Below are 12,057 nucleotides of genomic sequence, written 5' to 3'. Positions count from 1 at the left end.
CTGGAGAAAGGTCAAAGGATTTCTTAGAATGATGGTGAATGACGCCGGGCGAGGTGGCTCATGCCTGTAATCCCAGCACTTTGGGAGGCCAAGGTGGGCAGTTCATGAGGTCAGGAGTGTGAGACCAGCCTGATCAACATGGTGAAACCTTGTCTCTACAAAAATACAAAAAATAGTTGGGTGTAGTGGCACACATCTGTAATCCCAGCTACTCAGGAGGCTGAGGCAGGAGATCATTTGAACCCAGGAGACAAAGGTTGCAGTGAGCTGAGATCGTGCCACTGCACTCCAGCCTGAATGACAGAGCAAGACTGCATCTCGAAAAAGAAAAAAAAAAATGATGGTGAATGTAAGGCCCTTAACAACAATCTCACCAGTTCAGAGTACATTACAACTTAAGGATGTCTTCATAAAAAAACTGGAACTGACAGAGTATTTGACATGTATGAATGTATGCAGAAAATATTCATGACTCTGTTGGTTTGGGGATAAATTTGGGATATGCATTAATAATAAAATTAATACACCTATGCAACAATTTTGCATGTTCTTCATATGTACCCCAAAACCTAAAATGCAATAATAATAATAATAATAATAAAATTAATAGAAAATAAGATTAATAGGCTGGGCATGGTGGCTCACACCTGTAATCCCAGCACTTTGGGAGGCTGGGGCAGGTGGATTGCTTGAGACCAGGAGTTCAAGACCAGCCTGGACAATATGGTGAAACCCAGTCTCTACTAAAATACAAAAATTAGCTGAGCATGGTGGGACCCTCCTGTAATCCCAGCTACTTGGGAGGCTGAGGCAGAAGAATCGCTTGAACCTGGGAGACAAAGGTTGCAGTAAGCCAAGATCATGCCACTGCACTCCAGCTTGGGCGACAGAGTGAGATGCTGTCTCAAAAAAAAAAAAAAACAAAAAACAAGATTAATAGAAATTAATAGAAGATAAGAAAAAGAAAACTAGAATTACTAATTCTTGAGAAAATAACAAGTCATACAAAAATATTACAAGCTATAAATAAAATTTACATTGTCTAAATAAACAGTTTAATAAAAATAGTGATATTGGGAGAATTGAGGAAGGAGAATCGTGTGTAAGAGAGAGGGATTAGATATGAAAGTTAAATTTTCATTTCTATAGTGGAAAATCAATAGCTCTGATACTTTGAATATACTGAGAAACAGCAGTATAAAGAGTTAAAAGAATTAAAGTGGTATTCCTGAGAAACACAAATCTGGAGTAGAGACGGATTAGGGAATGAGTTTTTCCATTAAAAGTCTTGTAGCAATACAATGTTTTAAATGATGTGTAAGTGTTCCTTTGATATAATCAAAAACTTAAATTTTAAAAAGCTGCCATGGGGCTGTGATTTTAGCCCAGGTGGAGGCACCAGTCACCTCTTGAGATCCAGTGCCACTAAACCTTGACTTAAATTACACTTTTAAAAAAATAAAAAAGAAGAAGAAGGAACTAAGGCTTGAGGAACCAGAGCATTTGCCTGCAACAAGTGGAGGAATTATCAAAACCCAAGCCACTTCTAGGACAGTCTCCATCAGGCAACACATTACAGATGTGTGTGAGTTGGTTTTGACATTAGATGAAGATGAATGGACAATATTTAACAGGAATGTGGAAGAGTTTGAGTAAACAAATGCTGACATGGTTCAATGTGATATAGGCTCATTAGCTAACAGCACGTCCAAATCATTTGATACGGTATTATGAATTCTTCATTTAGGGCCAAAAATAATTAAAGAACAGCTATGGCTTTTCTGAAAACTACATTGGAAATGGCAAGAATATTTTTTACACAACTCCTCAGCTACAGCATATATAGAAAAGAAAGCTGCAGGATGAAAAACAGAAGAGATATTGTTGCAGAACTGCAATATGACATGTTAGCATCACACAAATTTCATAAAAAGCAATCAGTAGGCATTGAAGTGGATTTGTTGTTGTTACTAATTTGTTGTTGTTACTGCTTTTTTTCTTAAAAAAAAAACCTCCAAAGACAAAAGTACTTAAAACTTAATTTAAATAAATAAAAATTTGTTTTCTGAAAAAAAAAAAAAAAAAAAAAAAAGTGCCACAAATTATAGATTTTTTTTCCAGGGGTATATTTTTGAAAACTCATTTTCTTTTAGAGATACCTACTGAAATATTTATAAATAAAATCATATGGTATCTGAGATTTGCTTCAAAATAATATGGATAGATAGAGGGTAGGGTTAGAGATCAAATAGCATTGGTCATGATTTGATGATTTTTAATTACTGGGATTCATACTATCCTATGTACTTTTGGATATATATGAATATATTTTTTAAAAGGTATCAAAAAAAAAAAAAAAACAAGGTGCCATCTACATAATTGAGAATCACTGCAGGAACGCTAGGCATTTTTTTTTTTAACAGCCAAGCAAGGCTATAATAATTAGCACCCAAATTGGTTTATAACAGAAGTTAGAGGTAAATCTATTACTCTTTAATAGCTTTTGAACACTATTTAAAACAACAATGAAAATGAATTTGGTATTTAACCCATATAATTTCCATAACTGACTTAGTTCTCTTAGGGTCCCTTTGAATCCTCTAGTCTGGGGTCCCCAGTAAGCTGTTAGCATATAGTCTTTTTGGAGACAGGTCTCGATCTGTTGCCCAGGCTGAAGTGCAGTGGCACAATCTCGGCTCAATGCAACCTCTGCATCCTGGGTTCAAGTGATTCTGTCACCTCAGCCTCCCGAGTAGCTGGGATTACAGGCACATGCTACCATGCCAGGCGAATTTTTGTATTTTTAGTAGAGATGGGGTTTCACCATGTTGGCCAGGTGGGTCTTGAACTCTTGTCCTCAAGTGATCCACCTGTGTTGGCCTCCCAAAGTGCAGGGATTACAGGCATGAGCCACTGTGCCTGGCAGAGGCATTTTAAAAATAATTATTTATTGAGCTTTTTCCCTAGAGGTATAACATATAATGGTGTATGTTAATGACATCTTAGATTCAATAAAATATGGCAGATGAGTTGAGCAGAAAAAAATAACAATTAAAACATGGCGCACTCTTAACAATGCTTCCTAATTTCATAAATGTTAAATTGAAGGAAAAAATTTTCTCTCGGAATGGATGAAATGCAGTATTTATTTTCCCAAAAAGTATCTTTCTTATCCCAATCCTTCATCTACACACTAAATCAATTTTTAAAATTAGCATAGCCATGGAATTACATCTACCCTCCCTTTAAGTTTGCCAGTAGTATGCCCACCTCCTCCTACTTGTGTTCATAGCACTGGTTCGAAAATACCAGCTTTGTATGTCTCTCCTTCCGGCCAATGCCAAGCAAGATGCCTTGTTCCATGAATACTCAGAGAATGAAAAAGCATTCCATTTTGTGCCTTTCACAGCGCCGTGTGCTCAATGGGTCCCACATAAATACGGACTCTCATCCTGTTTATCAGGGCAAGAAACAGAACCTAGCTCGGCCAATAAGCAGAAATGGAATTTGTTCTGAAGGCAACTCACAGAATCTCCAGTTTGGCTAGAGAACTGGGTATGGAGGTTATGTAGCCAAAAATAAAATGATGACACAGAACTGACCCAGTAAAGAGACCTCTACTGCCACCACCAGGCACAGACTGGAGTGGCCCCATTGACCCTCCAGCACTGGTCAAGGGATATTATGGACTGGAACATCTGCCACTGGGGCAGAGTTTGGGTCATGGGCCCAGGCCCAGGTGCAAGAATGTCTGGGGAAAGGAAGCATCTGGCACTTTCAGCTCCTAGAGTGGGGAGTGGGCTCTGCCTCATCGTGCAAGAGCCCCTGTGATGGTGAATTCTGTCTGTCTACTTGGCTGGTCAAAGAGTGCCCAGATTAAACATTATTTCTGGGTGCACCTACGAGGGTGTTTCTGGATGAAATAAGCATTTGCATTGGTGGACTCAGTAAACCATTTCTCCTTTCCAGTATGTGTAGACATCATCAATCCAAAGAGGGCCTGAATAGAATAAAAAGGCAGAAGAAGGAAGAAGTCACTCACTTTTGCCTCCTGCATGCTGGGGCATTAATTAGTCTTTTCTTGCCCTTGGACTGGAATGACACCACCGCTTTCCTGGATCTCTAGTTTGCAGACAGCAGATTGTAGGACTTCTCAGCCTCCATAGTGGAGTAAGCCAATTCCTCATAATAAATCTCTTTATGTAAATATATCTCCTTTTATCTGGAGAACATTCACCAGTATAACCCTCAACATGGAAAAGAGATTCAGATGGCATTGTTGAAAAGGAATGACAAATGTCCACTCTATGCTATAAACAAATACTTTTAAAAGTCAAAACACAATGCAGAGTAAGGACAGAGTACATGCGGAGTACACTCAGAACGAACACGTGTTCATCTTTCATTGTTGTCCAATTTGATTAGGTGTGCTGTGCAATTTTATTTTAGGACTTGGACACAAGCCTATTTTATGGCTATTCAAAATACATATCATCATTTTGAACTAGAATTTCAAATATGATCTTAGAAAATTAAAAAATAACTGGAAACAGGCTGTTTAATTTAACCTAGTGATAGTCACAGAGTAGATGCACCTATTTTTAGTTAGATTGATTAATTACCTAGGGAATAACTAACATATGGAAAAGAATAAGATCATATATTCATTATAAGTCAAAGAAATGATGTACAATCGTTATCTATCACATACATGTTACTAAGCTGAATTAGACACTGGCAGATTAGTGTATAAGTGCCTGGAAGCTCAATTTAAACAGCGGGATAAGATTTAGGAGGTGTTTTTAGGTCATCTGAACCAATGTCCCACCCAATGAAAGCATTCTGTCGCTCTGACAGGTGGCTCAAAATGCATCACTTTCAGTGCAGTGTGTTATATATATTTTGCTTCTGACGTTCTTAGATCTGGACTCTATTCATCTGTGAATCCAACCAAAGTAGAACATTAATTTCTTCTGTACTGTTTGCTAATGCTCAAGTGAACTAAAACTATGTTTTGAAACCCAAACTGTTGGTAAACTAGGACTTCTACATTATGTCCTTAGCAAGTGATTTTAGAACCTAAATGAACTTCACATCCATCCTTTTAAAATATAATCTTAGTTCCAGTGCTTGTTCTGGGATAAGAGATTTCCAATTTAATCCTGATTGTCAACCAAATTCTCTATTGCTTTAGCTTTGCATTTTCATCTATGTACATCTGAGTCCTTGATAAAACTGTAGAAATGTCATGGTCAAATAAAGAGCTGTAAGGTAGACCAACAGAAACCAGCTTCCATGTTGGCTTCCACACCGATGAACCTTCTTTGGATGTAGGTGATAAACCCAGCTATGACACTACAGTCCAGACTTCTTTTCTGCTTCTCACCCATAAAGATTACTCAATATTCTAGTTGATAAATGTGTGCTAGAGGGATTGTGGATATATAAAAATTTGATAATTCTGGCTCTATTTTAAATACTTCAGGTTATCTACAGTTTAAAGGAATAGTAGAGAAAAATTTTGGTACAGCACAAAACTCTTTAGTGAAGTAAAAACTGTAACTCAACCCTTCTGTTTCATAAGTCTTGATTTTAATATTTTGGATTCACATATTGGGCTACATATACATTATCTATGAGACAGAATATGAAAGTCAAAATTCTATGTACCTTAATAAAGGCTTTTAAAATTATGACTAATGATGTACATAATTTAAATAGCTTTGATAAATGTTTACCATTTTAAGAGAATGTACAATTGAACTTCTCAACTGAAAGCAATTATTTTTTTTTTTGCTCATTTAAGTGGATTATGAAGCAAAGAAAATCTGAAATTAACATGTCAGTATTTATGGAATATGGAGTCTTCAGAAAATCTGGCTTCCAAATTTTGAAGGGTGGAATATTCCTATTTATTTAAAGGAAAAGGTAAGAAATGTACCTTAAATTCATTCCAAAGATTGATTCACATTTTAAATATTTATAATGCCAACTGGTAAAGTAAAAAAGCTTTAGGGAACAGAGTTTTTGATGTCACTGATGATATCTGTTAAACCAAAAAACAGCTGTGAGATAAATAAATAATTAGTTTCATTATGAATGAAACCTTCAAAACATATGGTAGCCTTTGACCAACTACCTGCAGAAAGAGGTATTTCTGCAGAAAGAGAAAAGAAAAACAGAAAGGAAAGTTATAATGTTTTAATGACATTATAACCAGCATTCTAATTACCCAAGTCCTAATCTCAATAATTAAAATGGAAACTAATGTTTAAAAGTTACGTAAAGACCTTTGAATCTGCAGTTATTAGCCTGCATGAGACTGATTTTTTTTTTAAAGAGGCTTAATGAGCTCTCCTTAGGCATTTGCCACAATCATTTTGCTTTTCACCAAAAAAAAAAAATATCAAATTGTGAATTATTTCGATGGCATCTAAAATATCATATAGAGTACCCAGACATTGTACAACTTGTCTACTTTCATTGAGAATAAAGTTATTCATCCCTTGGAACCACAGCAACACTTAGAGTTTATTTTATAGATACTGAGATTAGGGTTGGCACAATATTATTTTTTTAATGTGCATATCTTCCATTTTACAGCATAGAAACTGATATAAAATATGACTTGCTCATGGTCAGCATAAGTGAGCTGGAAGGTTAAAAGGTCCCAGGATGAAAGAACATACTGTCTTCAGAATCTTTAAATTCAGAGATTCACTGAGGACCTAGAATGTAAAATGTAAATTGGGCACATAATTTCAGTTAAGGCTCTCTCTGGGTGATAGTCCACATAAACTGTCATTGGGGATTACTGCAGTAAGCCTTTCTTTAATAAGCTGTGTTCGTGTGAAGCCTTGTTGAAAACAAAACCTACGGTCTACTTGCCTTGAAATGTTAGCAATATCAATACATTCCTGATCACTTTTTTTTTCTCATATACTATAAGAATTACAAGGCAGAATGTGTTTAGCAGACATTATAAGAGGAACAGTAAAAAAAACCTGAAATAGAACTGTTTCTGCTCTGTTGAAAGGATAATCATTTGATAAGAAAGACCCTAATGAGCTACTTAATCATAAGTTTTAGTATAGGGTAATTTTTATAATTTTAAGACCTTATTATAAAATTTTAAGTGGAAATTTAACCACACATATGAACACTCAAACACATGAGGCTCTTCTGAAGGATGGATCCTAAGAAAACTAGATTTGTTGACAGAAGTGCAATCTAGAACAGCACTCTATTATCAGTTGCTGGAGTTTGTAAATTGGAATCTTCGAATGAGTAACTGTTCTCTACATGGACTGCATTGGTTTGATCATCAACTTCCCTGGAAACTTACTATGTTATTCAATAATGAAAGTAGCTTCTGGGTCTTCAAAGACACATATGTATGTGATGTGCTGGTTTTCTGGAATTAACTGCATTTGGAACATTCTGACTACATCCTCTGTGGTACTACAAGCATAGAGTCATTTTCACACAGTGCTATTTCTGTAAAATGATACTCTTTCCATCATCAGAATCTAGTTCCTTAAAGATAGCTGGACCAAGTCAGAAGTGATCTCAATTTAATTTCTTTTCCTACTTGAAGCAACAGATTTGCTAAAACCAAGACATCTGCTTATCTTATTTCAGAGATTTGTGCCAAGAAGCAACCGACTATTGATCGGCATCTCAAATATTATATTTAAATATCTACTTTTATATAAATGTAATAAAACATTTAAATGATATATTCCAGTACTGTGTGATGACGACTTTTTATCTGAGGAGACCAAGATGGTAGTAGAATAGTAAATGAGCACTTAGGGTATGAGTCAAGAGCAGATCAGCTGCTATGTTAAATACATTGAGGTGCATTCACTCAAGTACCATCTGCCAATTCCTGCAGTTGTCCCTTTGCAGCTATCTCTTCCATTCCCATTGGCAACTATCTAAAATCTTTCTTTTAGAATCCTCCTCACTTCCCTCATTTCCAGCAGGCCACTCTGTCCTCTCAGTGAGGCTACCAGATCAAATCCTTCAACATCCAGCACCACTCTACTATCTTTTAACACAGTTTTGTTTTTTTTTCTCTCATTTTTCTCCTGGGATAAGATCTCACTCTCTTATTCAAGGCCAGCCCTTTCAAAACTGCTAGGCATCTCACTCTCTGACTGTAGCTGCCCAGCATAATTCAGTGTCTCTCCCAGGCTCCTACAGTAGAGACCCCCCTCCACCACCACCATAAACACACAAAACTGGCACAGCAAGTCCCAGAACTTATGATGCAGATATCTCCCCCTGCCCCATTTCCCCTCGTCCTCTTTGCATCCTTGGCACCTTCCACGAAGCCTAGCAAGCAGAGATACCCAACCAATATGTGTTGAAGTGAAACTGTTCACTTTTAAGCATGAGTTATTTTCAAAAGCTTGAACCAGAACTAAGCTTGTCCCAGATTGTCTGCAGAACAGCATATGATTGCTGCTCCACTTTATTTTTTCAACCCATAAATGACCCAAAAAGGAAGAATGAAACATTTCCAATAACTAGGGTTGCTAGAAAAATACAGGCTGCCCAGTCGAAACTGAATTTGGGATAAACAACTAATAATATTTTGTAGTATAAGTATGTACCATATATTATATGGGATATAGGTATTCTAAAAACAATAATTCACTGTTTATCTGAAATTCAAATTTAACTGGGTAGCCTACATTTTTATTTGCTAAATCTGGAAACCCTAACAGTGATTTGTTAAAAATTCTCAGAGGACTCAGAGAACGCTTCCTTTAAGGCACCTGGAGATTTGTATGTGAGCTCTGCAAACTTCTCAATCATCCAGATTTTATGTCTGTTAATGCAACTGAGTTTCTTTTGAACATCTAAATAACATGCTTTAAGAAATGCTGCTTAATATATTATATGACATTTTCACTTATTTTGTCAATTTCACAGAATCTTCCTTCTAATACAATGTATCAAAGATTTTACGAAGAATACTGTAATTTTGCTCAAGATCTTTTGGAAAGCTAACATTTATAGAGTTATTATCATGCCTCAGTTAAGTCCTGGCTGCATGTATTAATTTTGGAAATTTTCAATTAAATCAGCAGAATTCAATAAGAGAAATAAGTGAATCTTTCATTTGGGGATTTCTTTTCTTCATTAATCAAGCACAGCAATACATGCTATCCTCACTAACAGGCTTGCAGAAGGAGCCTGGCAGGCGGAGGTGGAGCCTGTGATGTAACTGCAGTAGGTCTTTGTTGGAAAAGCCTTCCCTAAATGTAAAACATCTGTAAATTTGAAGCACTTCAGCTTCACTGTGTATGGGCTGGCAAGATTAAAGAGTTGCTTCTTTTAGCATCCTGTACTGGAGGCTTAAAATTTTGGTCCGCAGAGGAATTCCTTATAGGTCCTTATGAAGATTACGTATCTGTCTCACCAAAGCGGGGGAAAAGCAGGCTTTTTCTGCAAAACAGGACTATTTCGAGTACTGATTGCTGTGTGTGCTGGTTTACTGGTAAATGGTGGTGATGCAATGGAAGTTATAACCCAAACTGTAGGGAAAGATGCCCTACAGCCTGTTCCAGTCCTCAACGTTCCCTACATTAATGGGTTCTTCTTTCGGTGTTTTTGACAGTGATGTCTTACAGAGAAGACATTTATTTCTTCTTCCTATGAAAAAGATTAAGATGAGAGAAATACCTCCCAATGTAGAGAGATACAAGAGTGTGCCTTTGCCAAAATACTAACTAAACTGACCTCAGAGAAAACTTCTGGGGGAGAGAATGACTAAGTCTGCTGTAACTACGTGTTGTCATAATATGTTAATGAATTAAGACATTTATCCCAATACAAGCACACTACCTGCTTTCCACCATATTGGCAGCACCAGTTAAGGACGGTTGTTAAGCTACCGGCACAACACGCATACGCTGCAGAGATGCAGAACAATGCCTGGATGCCTGCCCAAAACTGGTCTCCCAAATGACAGACTCAATTTATAGTACCAATCTACGGCCCATTGGCGGTTAGCAGCGTCTTTTTACTAGTTGGTGGGGAAAGGGATGAAATGTGGAAAGCTCAGGGCACTGGTTGGGGCTTCCACCTGCCTGTGCAGAGCAGAAAGGCTGACAAACATATTCATTAAACTTGATCTGAAGCAAGTGAGCCCGTGAGGTCGTTCCTGAAATATTCATAAGGTGTGTTACCGGACTCGCCGCTTAGAGGTTAAGCAGAAACACTGAGTCAGAGCAGCCCATACCCACACTTGGAGAGAGAAAGAAAGAAAAAAAAAAAACACCCATGACAGCTCACCCCATTACCACACTCCACTGTTCTTTTAACGGCCCCGTTTCAGCTGTCAGCTGTCAGTCCCCACTCGCCTGTCCAATTCTACCTGCCCAGGAAAGAGATGTTCTAATACTGAAAGTGCGGAGTTTCCCCGCAGTTGGAGGCGGCGCAGCGCAACAGCCCCGTCGACCACTCCTCCCGGCTCGCTGCGCGGACGGAGGACCCCACAGTCCCGCGGCCCCGCCGCCCGGCTGCCTTGCTCCGCCCTAGGGGCCAAAACCCGCAGGGCAAGGGGTCCCCAGGGACCCATACCGGCCCCTCGCCCCAGCCAGGCCGCCCTGGTTCCCGCCTTCCATTTTGGCTCTGCCTGGGATCCCTTCCCCGAGCCCTCGGCGTTAGGTCGCTAGGCGACCTGCGCCCGGGCCGAGATGCAAACAGCCTCTCGCGCCGACCTGCAGCCTCTCGGGTGTTAATCTGGGATGAGAGGATAGAGGGAAAATCACGGTCCTGGGTGACCCCCGAGCCCCTGCACCGAGGCACAGTGCACTTCCATTCACGTTCCCTCTCTGCCCCCGATGCTTTCATTTCTGCTGCGTCCCCGGCACTGCGCGCCTCGCGCGACGCCTTGCGTCCTCGCCGCACCTCTCCCTCCCCAAGGGCATTCGCCCCTCGCCCCGTGGCTCCTCTGGGGTCGCCAATCACCTGGACTCTGGCGGCGGCAGGCTCAGCAGCTCCGGGCGCGCGGCGCTGTGGTCTTCATCTCCGCCTTCCCAGGCGCTCCGGCTGCGCGCTGCGCGGCAGCGATGGACGCGCTCGGTACCGGGCGCCGACGCTGGACAGGGGCGGCCGCGGCTGCCGCACTGGCTGCGGGCGCGGAAGGGGCGGGGGCGGGGCAGGAATCTGGGTCGCGAAGAGCGGAGCAAGCCGGGAGCACCCCGGACGGCGGGCGGCGAGGAGGCGACCGAGAGCGGCGGGGGAGGGCGTGCGGAGGTTTCCCTGGGAGCGAGGAGCGGGCGGCGACTGAGCATGCCCAGTCCGGGAGCCGGGGGCGCGGGCGCGGTGCGGGGGAGGGAGCGCGGCCCCCAGCGCCCGAGTCTGGGGGGATGGAGTTAAATCTGCGGACCCCGCTGCTGCGGGAGGTGGCTGCTGTGGCGCCCGGGCGGACTCCCCGGAGACGTCCACGTCAGGAAGACAATGGACCTGAGATGACCTGTCAGTAGGATTCCCAGACAGTCCCGGACCAGGTGTGCTCCCCGCCCTCTCCCGGGAGAATTGTCCAGAAGTCGAAGTTTGTTTTAGTTCAGCTCCAACGTCCCCCATCTCACCGAGCACCCAGTGACTCTCCCAATCCTGATGCCCACCCCTCACCTGCCTTCCCAGGCCTGCAGAACCTCACCCCTCAGCCCCACAGGCAGCCCCGCCTTTCCCACTCCCGGCCCAGTCGGGTCGGGTTCTCAAAGAGCCAGCTCTTTAATTAAGTGTAATCGAGAGATCGTGTCAATCCTGCCAGGTCCATAGCTGCATGTTTCAGCAAGGGCTTCAGAAACAATACCGTAACCCCGGGGTTAATTATAACAGGATGAATTATAGACATCCTGATCTGAGGCTATTTGGGTAACAGTGCTTCGTGGGGTCCCAGAACCCACTACACACACACACACACATACACACACACACAGAGAGAGAGAGAGAGAGAGAGAGAGAGAGAGAGAGAGAGGAGAGAGGAGAGAGAGGGAGAGGAGAGAGAGAGGAGAGGAGGGGAGAGAGAGAGAG

The 12,057-nt window shown here is 41.1% G+C and overlaps 1 protein-coding gene across 3 annotated transcripts in view; it reads right to left on the bottom strand.

Moving 5' to 3' along the window:
• Nucleotides 1-11,072, bottom strand: part of ELMOD1 (ELMO domain containing 1) — a 76,075-nt gene extending 65,003 nt beyond the window's left edge. For all 3 annotated transcript variants that reach the window (XM_064375389.1, XM_064375388.1, XM_021670810.2), the window contains exon 1: nucleotides 10,987-11,072. The gene's annotated coding sequence lies outside the window, so the exon portion shown is untranslated. The remainder of the gene's footprint in view (nucleotides 1-10,986) is intronic.
• Nucleotides 11,073-12,057: the final 985 nt, after the last annotated feature.

Source organism: Aotus nancymaae, unplaced genomic scaffold (assembly GCF_030222135.1).
Source record: "Aotus nancymaae isolate 86718 unplaced genomic scaffold, 86718_ANA_hifiasm-v0.15.2.pri h1tg000012l, whole genome shotgun sequence".
NCBI lineage: Eukaryota > Metazoa > Chordata > Mammalia > Primates > Aotidae > Aotus > Aotus nancymaae.
Note: the sequence above shows the minus strand (reverse complement) of the source record. Positions and strands in the feature narration are given on the sequence as shown.